General features: G+C 40.8%; 8 non-coding genes across 8 annotated transcripts in view; all 8 read left to right on the forward strand.

The window, feature by feature from the left end:
• Positions 1-653: 653 nt before the first annotated feature.
• LOC141318070 (5S ribosomal RNA) lies at positions 654-772 on the forward strand. Its single transcript, XR_012352409.1, has one exon. It is a non-coding gene; the product is annotated as a 5S ribosomal RNA (ribosomal RNA).
• A 751-nt stretch (positions 773-1523) lies between these two features.
• Positions 1524-1642, forward strand: LOC141296157 (5S ribosomal RNA). Its single transcript, XR_012341200.1, has one exon. It is a non-coding gene; the product is annotated as a 5S ribosomal RNA (ribosomal RNA).
• An 84-nt stretch (positions 1643-1726) lies between these two features.
• On the forward strand, positions 1727-1845 carry LOC141347085 (5S ribosomal RNA). Its single transcript, XR_012357301.1, has one exon. It is a non-coding gene; the product is annotated as a 5S ribosomal RNA (ribosomal RNA).
• An 802-nt stretch (positions 1846-2647) lies between these two features.
• LOC141347155 (5S ribosomal RNA) lies at positions 2648-2766 on the forward strand. The gene has a single exon (XR_012357312.1). It is a non-coding gene; the product is annotated as a 5S ribosomal RNA (ribosomal RNA).
• An 84-nt stretch (positions 2767-2850) lies between these two features.
• Positions 2851-2969, forward strand: LOC141347226 (5S ribosomal RNA). Its single transcript, XR_012357322.1, has one exon. It is a non-coding gene; the product is annotated as a 5S ribosomal RNA (ribosomal RNA).
• Positions 2970-3769: 800 nt separating this feature from the next.
• LOC141347297 (5S ribosomal RNA) lies at positions 3770-3888 on the forward strand. Its single transcript, XR_012357324.1, has one exon. It is a non-coding gene; the product is annotated as a 5S ribosomal RNA (ribosomal RNA).
• Positions 3889-3972: 84 nt separating this feature from the next.
• LOC141347376 (5S ribosomal RNA) lies at positions 3973-4091 on the forward strand. The gene has a single exon (XR_012357340.1). It is a non-coding gene; the product is annotated as a 5S ribosomal RNA (ribosomal RNA).
• Positions 4092-4891: 800 nt separating this feature from the next.
• Positions 4892-5000, forward strand: part of LOC141347441 (5S ribosomal RNA) — a 119-nt gene continuing 10 nt past the window's right edge. Inside the window, exon 1 of the ribosomal RNA XR_012357354.1 lies at positions 4892-5000. This exon is cut by the window's right edge and continues 10 nt beyond it. This is a non-coding gene — a ribosomal RNA (5S ribosomal RNA).

A 5000-nucleotide genomic window follows, 5' to 3' on the forward strand; every position in this document is an offset into this window, starting at 1 on the left:
GTGTATGTGTCTTTAATAAATGGATGGTTGGCCTGTCATGTGACTAGACACATGACAGGAAGCAGGAAGTACAACTGTATAAGAGAGCAGCATGACAAACAAAGGACAGTCACCAAACTGTTGGATTGAGGAGTTGCTAATTTTAGAGCTCACCTTTCCATTCACCACCTGCAAACTTTGGATTACACTTTCTGTGGATTGTATATACACTGGTGGACACTCACATTGGACTTATCAACACACTGGGGTTCTTGGACTGTTTTTAGGGTATGGACAAATTAACTGTATTCTTTTAACAGAGTTTACCTGTTTTTAGGGTATGGACAAATGAACTGTATTCTTTTAACAGAGTTTACCTAGTTTTATCGTGTTGTTTTAAAGTCTTTTATGTGAACCTTGTAAATACACCAAATCTATTTAAACCAATTTTCTTTTATGTCTCATTCTTTTAACCACTAGTCATCTCTCACAGTTAAATCTGACCCCATTTTAGTCTTGTAACTCGGCTGATAAGGCCGATTGTTACACTTTTATGGGAGACCGCCTGGGAATACCAGGTGCTGTAAGCTTTTGCCTTTTCTTCACTATTTATATAATATGCTGGCTTTTACGGAGGCTGATCTTTAAATAGCCCACTTTTTGGAGCTGCCCTCGCTTATGGCCATACCGCGCTGAGAGTGCCCGATCTCGTCTGATCTCGGAAGCTAAGCAGCGTCGGGCCTGGTTAGTACTTGGATGGCAGACCGCCTGGGAATACCAGGTGCTGTAAGCTTTTGCCTTTTCTTCACTATTTATATAATATGCTGGCTTTTAGAAAGACGTGTTTTACCGCTCTATTTATTACAATCATTTACATGTATTATAGAGTTTTAAGTGTTTTACATGTTTTTTAGGCCATTTTATTACTCTTAACATTTTAAGTGTATGTGTCTTTAATAAATGGATGGTTGGCCTGTCATGTGACTAGACACATGACAGGAAGCAGGAAGTACAACTGTATAAGAGAGCAGCATGACAAACAAAGGACAGTCACCAAACTGTTGGATTGAGGAGTTGCTAATTTTAGAGCTCACCTTTCCATTCACCACCTGCAAACTTTGGATTACACTTTCTGTGGATTGTATATACAATGGTGGACACTCACATTGGACTTATCAACACACTGGGGTTCTTGGACTGTTTTTAGGGTATGGACAAATGAACTGTATTCTTTTAACAGAGTTTACCTAGTTTTATCGTGTTGTTTTAAAGTCTTTTATGTGAACCTTGTAAATACACCAAATCTATTTAAACCAATTTTCTTTTATGTCTCATTCTTTTAACCACTAGTCATCTCTCACAGTTAAATCTGACCCCATTTTAGTCTTGTAACTCGGCTGATAAGGCCGATTGTTACACTTTTATGGGAGACCGCCTGGGAATACCAGGTGCTGTAAGCTTTTGCCTTTTCTTCACTATTTATATAATATGCTGGCTTTTACGGAGGCTGATCTTTAAATAGCCCACTTTTTGGAGCAGCCCTCGTTTATGGCCATACCGCGCTGAGAGCGCCCGATCTCGTCTGATCTCGGAAGCTAAGCAGCGTCGGGCCTGGTTAGTACTTGGATGGGAGACCGCCTGGGAATACCAGGTGCTGTAAGCTTTTGCCTTTTCTTCACTATTTATATAATATGCTGGCTTTTACGGAGGCTGATCTTTAAATAGCCCACTTTTTGGAGCAGCCCTCGCTTATGGCCATACCGCGCTGAGAGCGCCCGATCTCGTCTGATCTCGGAAGCTAAGCAGCGTCGGGCCTGGTTAGTACTTGGATGGGAGACCGCCTGGGAATACCAGGTGCTGTAAGCTTTTGCCTTTTCTTCACTATTTATATAATATGCTGGCTTTTAGAAAGACGTGTTTTACCGCTCTATTTATTACAATCATTTACATGTATTATAGAGTTTTAAGTGTTTTACATGTTTTTTAGGCCATTTTATTACTCTTAACATTTTAAGTGTATGTGTCTTTAATAAATGGATGGTTGGCCTGTCATGTGACTAGACACATGACAGGAAGCAGGAAGTACAACTGCATAAGAGAGCAGCATGACAAACAAAGGACAGTCACCAAACTGTTGGATTGAGGAGTTGCTAATTTTAGAGCTCACCTTTCCATTCACCACCTGCAAACTTTGGATTACACTTTCTGTGGATTGTATATACACTGGTGGACACTCACATTGGACTTATCAACACACTGGGGTTCTTGGACTGTTTTTAGGGTATGGACAAATGAACTGTATTCTTTTAACAGAGTTTACCTGTTTTTAGGGTATGGACAAATGAACTGTATTCTTTTAACAGAGTTTACCTAGTTTTATCGTGTTGTTTTAAAGTCTTTTTATGTGAACCTTGTAAATACACCAAATCTATTTAAACCAATTTTCTTTTATGTCTCATTCTTTTAACCACTAGTCATCTCTCACAGTTAAATCTGACCCCATTTTAGTCTTGTAACTCGGCTGATAAGGCCGATTGTTACACTTTTATGGGAGACCGCCTGGGAATACCAGGTGCTGTAAGCTTTTGCCTTTTCTTCACTATTTATATAATATGCTGGCTTTTACGGAGGCTGATCTTTAAATAGCCCACTTTTTGGAGCAGCCCTCGCTTATGGCCATACCGCGCTGAGAGCGCCCGATCTCGTCTGATCTCGGAAGCTAAGCAGCGTCGGGCCTGGTTAGTACTTGGATGGGAGACCGCCTGGGAATACCAGGTGCTGTAAGCTTTTGCCTTTTCTTCACTATTTATATAATATGCTGGCTTTTACGGAGGCTGATCTTTAAATAGCCCACTTTTTGGAGCAGCCCTCGCTTATGGCCATACCGCGCTGAGAGCGCCCGATCTCGTCTGATCTCGGAAGCTAAGCAGCGTCGGGCCTGGTTAGTACTTGGATGGGAGACCGCCTGGGAATACCAGGTGCTGTAAGCTTTTGCCTTTTCTTCACTATTTATATAATATGCTGGCTTTTAGAAAGACGTGTTTTACCGCTCTATTTATTACAATCATTTACATGTATTATAGAGTTTTAAGTGTTTTACATGTTTTTTAGGCCATTTTATTACTCTTAACATTTTAAGTGTATGTGTCTTTAATAAATGGATGGTTGGCCTGTCATGTGACTAGACACATGACAGGAAGCAGGAAGTACAACTGTATAAGAGAGCAGCATGACAAACAAAGGACAGTCACCAAACTGTTGGATTGAGGAGTTGCTAATTTTAGAGCTCACCTTTCCATTCACCACCTGCAAACTTTGGATTACACTTTCTGTGGATTGTATATACACTGGTGGACACTCACATTGGACTTATCAACACACTGGGGTTCTTGGACTGTTTTAGGGTATGGACAAATGAACTGTATTCTTTTAACAGAGTTTACCTGTTTTTAGGGTATGGACAAATGAACTGTATTCTTTTAACAGAGTTTACCTAGTTTTATCGTGTTGTTTTAAAGTCTTTTATGTGAACCTTGTAAATACACCAAATCTATTTAAACCAATTTTCTTTTATGTCTCATTCTTTTAACCACTAGTCATCTCTCACAGTTAAATCTGACCCCATTTTAGTCTTGTAACTCGGCTGATAAGGCCGATTGTTACACTTTTATGGGAGACCGCCTGGGAATACCAGGTGCTGTAAGCTTTTGCCTTTTCTTCACTATTTATATAATATGCTGGCTTTTACGGAGGCTGATCTTTAAATAGCCCACTTTTTGGAGCAGCCCTCGCTTATGGCCATACCGCGCTGAGAGCGCCCGATCTCGTCTGATCTCGGAAGCTAAGCAGCGTCGGGCCTGGTTAGTACTTGGATGGGAGACCGCCTGGGAATACCAGGTGCTGTAAGCTTTTGCCTTTTCTTCACTATTTATATAATATGCTGGCTTTTACTGAGGCTGATCTTTAAATAGCCCACTTTTTGGAGCAGCCCTCGCTTATGGCCATACCGCGCTGAGAGCGCCCGATCTCGTCTGATCTCGGAAGCTAAGCAGCGTCGGGCCTGGTTAGTACTTGGATGGGAGACCGCCTGGGAATACCAGGTGCTGTAAGCTTTTGCCTTTTCTTCACTATTTATATAATATGCTGGCTTTTAGAAAGACGTGTTTTACCGCTCTATTTATTACAATCATTTACATGTATTATAGAGTTTTAAGTGTTTTACATGTTTTTTAGGCCATTTTATTACTCTTAACATTTTAAGTGTATGTGTCTTTAATAAATGGATGGTTGGCCTGTCATGTGACTAGACACATGACAGGAAGCAGGAAGTACAACTGTATAAGAGAGCAGCATGACAAACAAAGGACAGTCACCAAACTGTTGGATTGAGGAGTTGCTAATTTTAGAGCTCACCTTTCCATTCACCACCTGCAAACTTTGGATTACACTTTCTGTGGATTGTATATACACTGGTGGACACTCACATTGGACTTATCAACACACTGGGGTTCTTGGACTGTTTTAGGGTATGGACAAATGAACTGTATTCTTTTAACAGAGTTTACCTGTTTTTAGGGTATGGACAAATGAACTGTATTCTTTTAACAGAGTTTACCTAGTTTTATCGTGTTGTTTTAAAGTCTTTTATGTGAACCTTGTAAATACACCAAATCTATTTAAACCAATTTTCTTTTATGTCTCATTCTTTTAACCACTAGTCATCTCTCACAGTTAAATCTGACCCCATTTTAGTCTTGTAACTCGGCTGATAAGGCCGATTGTTACACTTTTATGGGAGACCGCCTGGGAATACCAGGTGCTGTAAGCTTTTGCCTTTTCTTCACTATTTATATAATATGCTGGCTTTTACGGAGGCTGATCTTTAAATAGCCCACTTTTTGGAGCAGCCCTCGCTTATGGCCATACCGCGCTGAGAGCGCCCGATCTCGTCTGATCTCGGAAGCTAAGCAGCGTCGGGCCTGGTTAGTACTTGGATGGGAGACCGCCTGGGAATACCAGGT

Source organism: Garra rufa, chromosome 1 (genome assembly GCF_049309525.1).
Source record: "Garra rufa chromosome 1, GarRuf1.0, whole genome shotgun sequence".
In the NCBI taxonomy this organism is placed as follows: Eukaryota; Metazoa; Chordata; class Actinopteri; order Cypriniformes; family Cyprinidae; genus Garra; species Garra rufa.